General features: G+C 44.6%; 1 protein-coding gene across 2 annotated transcripts in view; it reads right to left on the minus strand.

Annotated features, from left to right (window-relative positions):
• The window catches only part of foxj3 (forkhead box J3), a 105,187-nt gene that overhangs the window by 28,639 nt on the left and 63,440 nt on the right, over positions 1 to 13,108 (minus strand). The gene's annotated exons all lie outside the window — the stretch shown is intronic.

Raw genomic sequence — 13,108 nt, forward strand, 5'->3', positions numbered from 1 at the left:
GGCCAGAAGGAATATCCCACACTGGGATGTCGGCTGATATAGCGAAGACTGATATTAATTAATGCTTCGGCAGGGTCCTGGGGGAGAAGGAGGGGGGGGGGGTCTCTAAATTATGTAGATCATTTTGGAAGTTAACTCATTACACTGTTACAAGCTACTTCACGGCCACTGGAGAAGATGGGAGGGGGAGAAGAGGTTTGAACCATCTGCCTGATGGAGGAGGCTAAGGGCAGCAGAGTGGTGCTGCTCAAGGCCTGGGTTAACCAGTCCCAGCCAGGCCCCCCCAGAACCAGCTGGAGCCCGGCCAGAACGAGGCTTAGCGGAGCCACTAGCTGCCTGCACGTTTCCCCTCTCCACTTTGTGGAGTGGTATTGACAGATGGCCGCTCTAAAAAGCTTTAGGATTCTCCGATGAGTTGAATGGACGCACGCGAGATAAGCAGTGTGTGTGTGTGTGTGTGTGTGTGTGTGTGTGTGTGTGTGTGTGAGAGAGAGAGAGAGAGCAAGCGTGTTTGTGTGTGTGTGCATGTGCACATGTGCGAGAGAGACACACAGAGAGAGAAAACGAAAAAATAGAGAAAACCCAGAGCACATTAGATTGGAGCTGCTTGTACATTACTATAGACAATTATACCTCAAGAGAGACGATAATGACAGCCTCGTTGTAATGCTGTCAATCTTGCTGCTGAAATCCCCCTGAAATGCCAACGCAATCCAGGAGAAGTGGACCAGGCGACCGACTCTATTCTCCGATAAGCGTATAATAATGGGGTGGAGGGGCAGTCCACAGTCAAAATGGCAGAATGAAGGGGTCTATGAAGGGTAACAAGAAGACTCACCCCGTTTCTGTTTTCCTCCCAGAATTTTCCCAGTGAGGGGTGGGAGAGGCTGGACAGCAGGATTTTGAATTTCTCCAACTATAAACTTTCATGACAGCAGACAGCCTAAGTACAAATATAATTTATGAAAAGCTACTACAGTGAAGTCTGTTCACAGAAGTTGTTGTAGGATATGTGGGGATTATCTGACAAGGTACCATTTGAGGGGGCAAAACCTTACATATACTAAATAATACTAAATTGTTTATAGGGTCAATATAAGTAATATAATATAGCCTTTCCACAGGAGTATCTTTTTATATTTTTCCAAAAAGAATACAAACAGCCAATAGCATATTACAAAGTTATCCCCCTCACTGGGGAAAATTCCGGGAAGAGTCTTCCAGTATTCGTATGAAGACCTACTGTGACCGACTAGTCACTACCCAGGGCAAGGAAGGACACAACACAAGGCAGCTTCCTTGGGTTTGTAGCTTTATTCCTTCATGTGCAGGGAATTATACACAATAATATCACATTACACAGGAGAGGCGATCTCTCCACTGTCCGGACAGAGGCTATCTTCTGAGTGTTTGTGGAGATGACTGATTTATCCTGTTGTGCCCATAGACAAAAGCGTTCCCCCGGGTCTAACATGGACGTAAAATGAAGCCTGTAATTCCTTAAACTGTAAGTCGCCATATTTCTAGATCCGTTTGGGCCCAGCTGGCCATTGGCTGGCCCAGACAACAAGGCTGGACTTCCTCCCTTACTCTTCGTTGGTTTTTATTTTGACTGAACGAGGGGTGGCTCCCGTTCATAGACAGCCTCTATGGAGCTGTGGGTTTTTTTGGGCCCAATGACAGCGCCACAACAGGCCATTATATGAACTTTCAGGAAGTCCCGATTTCCTTAGTGGCTTCACGAAATATCTGTCTGACTGCCCCCCCTGTTGTGCCTTAATCAAGTCCATGCACAACAGGTGCGCAGCCACACCCAGCTCTGAGTCCAGTTCTAGTTTGACTCAGGTGTGACTGCTTAACTCAGTCATCCTCCGTCCCACACCTACCCTATACAGTAAAATCTTAATTTTTACACTATGATGTTAAATGAACACTTTTTCCCCGTGGCAGAGGAATGGCTCAGTCTAATTGGATCAGAGTCAACACAAAATCCCAAGCTTGGGTACCGACAAAAAAAAGCACAAAACATTCTCACACATAGCATTTACTACCAGACTGGCCAACTAAACACACACAGGTTTTCAGACTAATGATAATCACAATCAATCTCATTCAAATGTACTTTAATGCGGTAACATCGGAACGACAGTTTAGTCTAGTGTGGAAACTACAGAGATCATGATAATAATGGATTTGTGGTAAAAAAAAAAAAGGAACTAATGCGTAGTTGATTTATACAGATTTATACAACATTGTGAGCTTGAGCTCACAACATGGTTTAAATTAGGCTCAACACAAGTGCCTAGTCCATAGTATATACCAAATAAGTGATGGGCCTCGCGTTAACCCATTTTGGACTGAGGTCGATAAAAAAAGAATGCTTCTAAATCCTAATTTTTCTATGTCAGTGGTGCTCAACCTTTTTCATGTCAAGGACCCCCACAATTCTCTCTATTGGGCCACAGACCGCCATCTCAAAATATGTTGTTCCAGGGACCCCCCAGAAGCCAATATTTTAGTAAAAATGTTCGCTCTGAAATATATATTCAAAGATTTGCGGCCCCCTTTTCACAAAAATAGCAGACCTACAAGCTCGTAGCGCGCCACTCGGTGGCGCGCTATGAGCTTGTAGATCTGCTATTTTTCAATAGCTAAAGTATAACATAATGCTTATAACACCAACAGGGGTTCCCGCCCAAAATGGGTTAAGGTTGTAGTATACTAACTTGATAGAGCACCAAAGTCTGACATCACAGCGTCTAGAGGCCGTTATCCCCCCTGGGTCACATGAGTTATATTTGAAAATCCCATAGAGAAAGGTTAGATCGAGTCGTATGAGAACTGTATTCCAAAATAAACAAATGAGCCCAGCGATTTTACTCGTATGGATATGAAGCATCAACCGACGGTGAACAAGTACTAATTTGTCCAAAGAGGAAGATTTTTCTTCTTCTCCAAACACAGACGTCAATATTGTAAACGGGCCTAGTGTGAAGGCCGTAGTAGTATATTCAATACAGGCCTAGTGTTAAGGCTGTAGTATACAAAAATGCGTGACCGAACTTAAAGACTGCAGTATATTCAATAAGAACAGGAACGTTTCGGAGCACTGCGGAGTAAAAAGTGCAAAAGATATTATTTTGCAGGAGTATTTCCTCTCACGGTGCTTTGGACACACTATTTTCCCCACAGAGCCAACCCCATGCGGTGGAGTATTTACACACAAGACTTGTCAGACAGGTGCGCGGGCGTGCGTGAACATTTTGGGTTTGCTGCTCCACAGCGTGGCTGTGGAGCAGCCCAACTGCGTGATAGAACTATGAACCAGGCATAGGACTGTCCAGGCCTCCCTTTCTGCACAGACTGCACTGTCAGCGCCACCACTACACATGAAATACTGTGGCCTTGTGCCGTCAGCCACTCTCCTGCGTGGACCACATGCCACTGCTGCCTCGCTACACAGACACACATTAGTGTGACTGAATAAAACAATGTGACCCCCAAGAGCGACGCGATCATACATAGTGGATGGTGACAAACAGCTGCGAAGTGGCCCTTGTTTAGTATGCTATGCTATGCTACTTTAAAACACTAAAGATGCCTCCAGCGTGGAAAAGCCTCAGTGGGAGGAAGTGTGTGTGACGCAGACTACAGTACACACCACTTATGCCTGATTTACACCGGTACTTTTATGTCTTGTACTTATAGTTGTATACACGAAGATGCGTTGTGAGCTTGTCAATTAACTATTTCCGATACACAAAGTGTATCGGGCCTTTAGCACTTAAAACCATGTTCCTTTTACAACTGAATGAAAGTGTGTGTGTGTGTGTGTGTGTGTGTGTGTGTGTGTCTGTGTGTGTGCGTGTGTGTGCGTGCAAGTGTGTGCATGCGTGTGGCATTCCCATGCCTCGGTGCCAAAGGAACAGAAGCATTACCGTGCCTTCTGGTAGCCCTAAATCATTGATACAGTCAAGCAGGCAGGTTTACTTTTTAATGGACTCTCCCCTGGCCGCCCTCCTCTCCTGACAAGGACCCCGTGTCCCTCCCTACTGTATGACGGGTTGCATTACATCAAGCACAGCGCTCTCTTCTCCGTCTGGGCCTCGGCGCGGACGCCACTGGCCGGGGGTCGTTTCATGCAAAAAGAGTGGAGGTGAACCGGAGTGAAAGAACGGAGGCGATTAAAAGTACATTATAATAACCACACTGGAGGCAAAATGACGTGACCACCACAGCTAGTTGTGCTTTGTTTGAGGGGCCTAATAGCATCTTCCTTATAGAGTGGGGGGGGGGGTCCTCCTGTAGTGTTCAATGACCTTAACTCTGCACAACTCAGTGTCCGTCCTGAAAGTGGGACCCCCGGCCGGGTCATACTGTAACAATGGGAACCAATGCCTCCCCGCTTGGCACTCAGCATCAACGGTAGGATCGGGGGCTGAGATCAACTACTACATGATTCACGGCTGTGTCTGCATGTGTAATGTATGCGACAACAAATGGTGGGACTTCAACTTTTTTAACTTTAACAGTCCAACTAAAGACGGATGCAGGTCTGTGGAAGAACAGCGTGGAAGATGAATGTGAAGGCAAGTAGTGGAGGTCAGGGAGGCGACTGTGAGCACTGGTAGACAAACTGAGTCAGACACAGCTCTCTGCAGGGGGGCTGCGCAGCATCTACCTGCAAACGCACGACATAGCACTTCTGTGTGTGTGTGTGTGTATGCGCGGGCGCGTGCGTGTATGTTGGGGGGGCATCTACACACACACACCCGAATGTCTCCCCTAACGAACAGCGGTGATTTAACGTGGCAGGACAGCAGCAATGGAGGCGAAAGCACCTCCACGCCTCCCCTCATCTAACCCCCACCCTACCATCGTGGGGGGGGGGGGGGGGGAAGAGAAGTAGGTCAGGCTGACCTCCGTGTTCTCCGTGTCAGACGTTTAGAAGTGAGCTAAAGGGACAGGCTGTGTCAGACCACTGTTCCTCACACACGGGAGGGGGGGGGGGACGCCCAGGGGAGTACGCTCTGTGTCGTGAGAGGTCGCGCGTGTACAGCATGTGTGCCCAACGCTGGGAACCGATGAGTGTGATACCCACACGCAGAGTCTCACACCTTCTCATTGCTCGCACTTCACTTCTAAACACGTGTGTGTGTGTGTGTGTGTGTGTGTGTGTGTGTGGTGCACAAGCACATGCATGCATGCATGCATGTACTGTATGTGGCTAGGGAGACAGGGATACGCTGGTTATGTGGGTTTTTTAAGAAGTGACAAGTGTGACAGTGTGGGTGTGAAAAAAAAAACCTGGATCGACACACACACACACACACGACACACACGCACGTGCGTGCACACGTGGAGACACACCTGCACGTGCATGCACACAGCTGCTATCCTCAAACATCCCACTCAGCATAAAGCCAGACGGTGAGCTATCGCTTGGTTTGAGGCTTCGGTTAAAACATTCATCATGTGACCAGACGTTTAAGACGCCCTAGACGTGCTCTGAAAAGTGTTTAGGTTCAACTACAAAAACAAAAAGGAAACTTAAACACCACCCCTGGCTTTGGAGCCTTGAGATCAAAGTGGGTTTTAATCTCCCTTGCGTGTCTGTGTGCGTGCGCGTGTGTCTGTCCTCAGCTGATCTTGCTGACTACAAGGCTGATCAGTTTCTTTTGCAAAATCCAGTCCACATTAGATGAACACCAAATCGATTCATAAACTTGACAACAGAACCAAAAGGCCCAGATCATAAGAGTCTTATTAATGTCCAAGCAGCACATACAGTACAATACAGTTTCATGGCAGAGGTTCTCAACCTCGTCAACGACCCCCTCCAAATTGTTCAGATACTGACGCAATGCAACACACATGAATGTGTAGATCTTAGCCTGCTTTGCAGCCTTATTCATTCTGCGTTCCTTGATTTGTTTTGTCACTACGCTACTCAGCCTGGAAAGTCATCTATCGCCGAGGCGGGACATCTGAGGAATCCACCCGATGCTTCTGATTGGTCTGTGGTGCAGGACTTGGGACAAAAAAAAACGTTTGACGTCATCTACAGCTACTGCTGTTGCCCTGCAACATCCCCTTATCATTCAATAAACTCACCCCACACAGCCAGCGGCATTGATTTTGTACTATTGAATCTGACATTGTGGACTATACTGAATCAAACTAGTTTACTTTTTACCGTAGGTTTTAATGGACTGATGACTTCAGCAACAACGTGGCTACATAAAAGGTGACGTTATGGCCAGGGGGCCGGCTTGCGGTCCAGGCACCTTGGCTGGTAACCAAGCATGACAGTGTGTCACGTCCCCCATCCTGACGAACTTTGCTGCGTGCCTAAATCTACAAAGTAACTAAAGTTTTCATAAAATTGTAGTGGAGTAAAAGAACAATATGTTTTGAAAATATTGAAAATTGTAAATACTGATGAATAAATAAAAAATAGATGTACGTATACAGTACTGTACATGTATGTATTTGGTTACTTTACACCACTGAGTGCAAATACCTGCACTTGGCTGGTGGAGACTCTGTCCTTTACAGAGTAGCAGCAATCTAACCTGAACACCCTTTGAAAGATTGAGAGAGGTGCACAGTGCATGTGTAGGAGAGAGAGAGAGAGAGAGAGAGAGAGAAGGCGGAAGACAGTATAGGACGATGTACTAGTAATCACATGCTGCACTGCCGTTTCACGGCTCCAGGTAGTAATTTCACAGCATACATCATTATTATTATTAGGAAATGCCTTTTGACGTAGATTTACTATGTGTGCATGAGTGTGTGTCCGGCCGCGCGTGTGCAACACAGGAAGCATGTTAAAAGTGTCAGGATGGAAACCAGCGGTTACATGACCAGGACGTCCTTTCTTACAGGAGATTTATGCTGGATTCATACTGGGTTTGCATGTCGTGCCACGCACCGGAAATGGCAGATATACGAGCTTGCAGATCTGTCATTTCCGGCATCGGACACCAGAGAGAGCCAAGTATAAATCAGGCTTAAACAGTGAGGATTTAGAAGACATTTGCAGAATCGTTCCCAGGTCAAAATGGGTTAATGAAGCTTAAGTGCATAATTATGATTTTTTTTTTTACATATTAAATCCCAGTTTATAGGCAATTTAGCCACCGATGCCATATTGAAAACGATGCCTTTCTGGTTGTTTGTTTATCCTAATATTTTAGTATGTTATTTAGCACACCCAATAGGAACAGAATGCATTGAAAAATCTATTTTTATCAATTATTTTGGTTTAGAACCATAGCTATAAGTATCTAATATTTGAGTCTCTGCAAACAGCCCAACGCGTTTGCACAGCTTTTACCCATACCTAACACCACGCCAAAATTCAAAAACTAGTCACCAAAAGCCAAATCTTGGTGATTTCTTACGAGTTCGTCCACCAGGCAGCTATACCCAAGTCCCAGGGTAAGACCTTAGTTCAGGAGACAGTCGAGTCTGATGCCGAGCCCGTAGTGTGGAGAGTCCACTACTAGACCACCAATTATTACTATTGTTTTATTTTTTACCAATGTTGTCAAAAAGTGAATTCTATTCAAGTTGGGAAAAAATAAATACAATTATTTGAAGTTTCTAACATTGAACTTGTATATATAAGGAACACAAATAAGTAGCAGCAGTGCAGCACCACTGTCTGGGTGTCCGGCTCAGGACAGGCACTAGTAAAGCAGTGTTTATTTTATTCTTTATGTTCCGTTTATTCATTTTTAGTTTTTTACAAATACCGGTAGGCTATAGAAGTAAATTGATAAATACAGCGTAGTAAAGCAGTGTTGTTAACATGTTTACATCAGTACCAAGCATCACAGTTACAGTAAAATGCAGTAGGTAAACGATTTTTACCAAAAACATTTTGGTTATTGATATTGGAAAAATATAACTACTGCCCATTACCTTTTTCTCACAGTCTCATAACAATTGTTATTACATTTCTTTATTTGCGACTAGATGGGATCCAGGGCAGTGGCCACTCTGAGTACAATGATGCTACTACTATAGACTTGCCTCCGTCATTCACTCATACTACTTGGCCACAGGTCAATGAGAGGCCATGCTCCTCGCACAGTTGTTTGCTTTGTCTGGTTTCCTTCTCGTATTTACAGACACTCCATCATGGATATTTGAAGTGGCAACAAGGGCCAGAATAATCTTTCTCTTTACAAGAACGTTTTGTGTACCCATAATCCCTGTAGTGTGGGCTCTCTTCTCCTTCAATGTTCAAGTGAAAAGACTCGTTTAACTTTATTCAGTTCAAAAAACCGGGGATAAACATAAAAGTAATGAAAACCTGACCGATGTATCAGTCTGGTGCCAGCCAATCAGATATTAAAACCTGACCGATGTATCAGTCTGGTGCCAATCAGTCAATCAGATATTATCTGACTTTTGTAACGACAATTATATGCATTTGATTTTAACCACTTTCAACCTATCATGTGTGAGCATAGTGGTTAGACCGTTAGAGCATAATGCCTGCGGAAGGTTGTGGGTTCGAACCCTGCCTGGGGTTGATGTCAGCGAAGGCATGATGCGGTCGCAACGGGTTCCTAACGCCAAATCAAATGGGTCCAGATCTGAGCCAAGTCTCCCGAGGAGGCGCGTCTGAAGCCTGTCCTGGACGGGGGGTATCCGGACGTAAAAACAAATCCCATTTACGCATTATAGCCGAATATGATATACGTTTTTGAGGGCAGCTAGCCCCTCCTCCTATAGCTTTGTGTGTTACAGTGTACCCCACAGTGACGATTTGATTGGCTGAGCACGGAATGTGATGTATGATGATGTGAAATGAGTGAAATGTTTTCTAAATCATGACAATTTTCGGAAAGATTTGAGGCACATTTTAACGAGTTTTCAGAAATTGCAGACCTACAAGTTCATAGCGCGCCACCGAGTGGCGCGCTATGAGCTTGTAGATCTGCTATTTTTCAATAGCTAAATTATAACATAATGTTTGAAACACCAAAAGGGGTTCCCGCCCAAAATGGGTACTGAGCAATTATTTTATTAACAAATACTGATACACTGACCGATACATGGAGCATCTCCCATGCATTATGGATGGAGTGAGCACAGCGAGACCAAGCAGTCGACAACCAAAGAGACTGGAAGTGGATAAGACGCAGGTAGGTGGGCCGTTTTTAGGCTGCTTTTAGACCTTGACACGTCCAGCGCCACACACTGTGCACTGCGGTGGCCTCAGACTTTAGGCAGGGGTTACAGAATGTAGCGCCTTCACAAGTGGCTATTTGCAGTGGCCGTGGGAAGGCGTGCCGTGCAGGACAGCTCTGCATTTACTCGGCAAGGAACCTCTTCTCAACACTAGCCCCCCCCATCCCCCCCACAAAAATAAAAATAATAATAAAAAAGAACCCCCTAAAAAACCCACCACATGGTCAGATGAACAATGTGAAGTACAGTTTGTTGGCGTGCAATCCCAGGCTGATCATGTTAGCAGCGTGAAGAGAAGATGGGGTGCAGTACTTAGTTCAGAGTTCAGACGAGTCATTGGTCCGACAAACGACAACCTACGTACCTCAAACCCTAAGGGGTTAGGCCTAACCATAACCGCAAGCACGGGAGCAGCGCATGTCTGCTCTGTCGGAATTAGGTGCGGATCCCGTGTGATAAGGACAGGTAGGTGTTATGAGCTCTACTTTCAACATTCTGCCTAAACTGACCCACGCCACGCCTCCCCTCCACACACACCTCCTGTGTTGTGTTTCATACGGTATTAACTAAGGCATACCAGGGTTAAGATGTTTTTTGGCTTTTCTGTGGAGATCGACAGGAAAGAGGGAGAGAGACGGGGGGAGACATGCAGCAGAGGTAGTCATGAACGGGACTCGAACACAAGAGGCGAGAGCCTATATGCCGAAGGTATGATTTTCAATACTGACAAAAATATAGAACCGTAATATACTGCCACATATACATTTATCTTGAGATGAGTTCAATTACAAACTACAAAGGCGGGATATTAGCAAAATTATTGTATCCACAACAAGTGATATCGGATCCAGTGACTTCCAATATGCTGAATGTATAGAAGAAGGTGCTGTCTACTTGCTATTCAGTATTCTATGGGCCATACAGTAAGTATCAAAACTCAGCAAGCAAGACAAATTGCAGTCTGCCATGTGCAGAATGATGATAGTTACAGATCGCTCATAGGACCCTGGCTATTGCAGCCTCTGCCTCTCAAGTTCATTGTAGACTTTCCTTGACATGACCTGACGAATATGTATGTATTTATCAGAATGTTGTCTTCATTTTGCACCATACAAATAAAAAAAAGGCTCCAACTGTCTGAGTTGCTCCAATAGCTTCATTCTGTTTGCCAGACTAATTGCATATTAGACACACTGCATTATATAGGCTAGACTGCGGACAATGTCATACATGCAACAATGACTTCTATCACCAGCAGCTCAGCCTTTACTTTACCATGTAAAGGCTCAGATTACCACAGTGAAAAGTCAGGAAGGTATGAAGGTATGAAAAAATAGATACCGCCCATGCCCAACACCTACAATGCAGCATTGAGAGAGCCCCCGCAGTGGCAGAATTTAAGAGCAACGTCTGTTTCACCAATCTTTCAAATAATATAAGTGTCAAGTAGTTTGATACAAAAGACAAAAGAGAGCATTCTTCGTCCGTGATATATTTTCCCAAAGAATGTGGTTCTATATCAATAACTTAAAAGTCTGCAGTCATGATTTAGAGATTTTAGACCAACGTGATTAGAGCACACGGAGGCGGCAGGCATAGGCCTCCATTGCTCTTTATAGCATTACTCACACCGCCATGGTTTCCTCAAAAACAGCAATCTATCAACACAACATTCGATCACTCTCTTGCACTACAAATCTCCCAAGCCCATTGGCCGTTAGCCTCCCTCTATACCCCATTCCAACAGAGCGGCGAGTAGCGGTATATGCCGCAGAGCTCTCCTGCATTGAGCCAAGCTATAGCGCACCGAGAGACTTGAAGCCCACACTGGAAAACCCATGAAGTCAACTATAACGATTTTCGACTTCATTCTTTTTCCAACCGGCTTCAAAGGTATTTGATCTGCCTCCCTTGGCATCTCTAGTAGCAGCGTGTTGGCATGCTAGGTTTAAAATCCCTTAGTCCGTCTCTGATCTTCACCTGCTTGTATGTTGTTTTAATAAAACATGAACGAGTGTTTGCTGCAGCAAAACGCATGCCAAGGTGAAAGCCTGTAATGAATATAAGAAGCTTATTACGCCATGCGATGCAAGGTGAGGTCTGGCTGGCGTGGTGGGAAAGACCAGAGCAAAGAAGGCAAACCAGAAAACGTGCAATCACGGTCAATAGTTTTAGCCACTGAAGCCCAGGTCAATGTGGCAAACTGTAGCACACTGAGGCATTGTAGTAATTAAAACTCAACAGCGACTTCTGCAAATTGAGACAATACTATGGGGATTTCTTTTCCTCTCCTTCTTCACCAACAGTATAAGCACTGGGCTAAATTAAATCCATTTTTCACTTGGTAAATTCATATTACGAAGGCCATTCATGAAGTAAGTTATACGAGAGATTACGGTATATGGCTATGCATGTAATCAACAAAGATATTATGGAGTCCTGTTAAAACACAGACTGATGGTTCAAGGGAATCATTCTCAGACTGTATGTACTGTAGCAATTATGCTTTATGGAAATATTATTTAATATATTTAATATATAAGTTTAATATCAAATCAAATTAATTTAATATACATACATTCTAATTTTATTCAAAATTGTATCAGTCTTCATTTATTATTAATTTGCTTGTTCTCAAATAGAACATTAGATTTTGTACTTGCATCAGTAATTGCTGGTCAAGGACTCGTCTTAGCATGGGATTCAAAGCATTTTCCAATGGAAGTCACATGGTTTGACAAAACATTGTTGTTGTACGTCTTTCGGCTGTGTTCAGACTGCCCCCCTCTCCCTCATACAACACAAATGTTGTGTCAAACCATGTGACTCCCATTGGAAATGCATTGCGAGCTTGCATCAGTCAATAAGTCTCATACAACAAGCATACATCAATCTGTTGCGAAGGTGTGAGTCAGGCCGAAGTCTTGGCCTCCAATCAGCAGGACAGGTAAATGTTATGCAGAAAAGGATGCTTCATCAGCAGCACATACAGTAGATTGCATGGAGAGGCGTTCATTTTAGACAGATTCTGACAAACGAACATCTTGAACACCACCCGGCGCTTACAGACAATATTAGTGAGCCTGGTTAAATTCTATACAGGCTTGAGCTATCTGCACGTCGTCCACCAAAGCAATCCCCAAAGACGTCTACGCAAACACAGAGTAATGGCCTCATCTGAGCTTTGCCCTGGTCCTGACAGCGTGCCAGATCATCCACAGCGTGGAGTTAAGTGTAGCAATCCAACTTTATCTAAAAAGTAATTTTGGAGTGGGTAATCCAAGGATAGCTCAACCTGTAGTGCTCGCACAACAGGCTGAGCCAACAGAAAACCCCCATAGTTCTCAAGTGGCATAAGAGAACTTTATGAATGCCGCACCAAGGATGTTCCCTTTTCAGCAGAAGCAGCAGGGTTAGAGACCAAAAAGTCCAATAGAAGTGTGCTGAACTCCATCTCACTCAGCTGTGCATACACCCACATCCCCTCTCTCTCTTTGTTGCTTTAAGGCCAACCTTGGAATGGATGTGCGGAAATTCTAGACAACATTCCGAGTTATTTTCTAGGTGCACCCAAGGTTACAGGCCTGGCTTGAATGGCTACATTTAAAATTTGTGCATTTCCTTACAAATTTGGGTGGGGGGACGGTGGTGCACATTTGTAAAGATGTGGGGAAGAATTGACTTAACGCACATGAACCCTATAGCATCCCTATTCTGGGCAGGTCATAATATGCCACCATTCAGTGAAAATAACATCTAGCCCACCACCAATAGTCAATTGTCTTATTTAAGTGGATAATGTAACGCATGGATGACAGGTCAATGCTACAGTATGACAAAAGATCACACACACACACACACACACACACACACACACACACACACACACACACACACACAC

This window comes from Protomyctophum bolini (assembly GCF_963924005.1).
Source record: "Protomyctophum bolini genome assembly, chromosome: 2".
Taxonomy (NCBI): Eukaryota; Metazoa; Chordata; class Actinopteri; order Myctophiformes; family Myctophidae; genus Protomyctophum; species Protomyctophum bolini.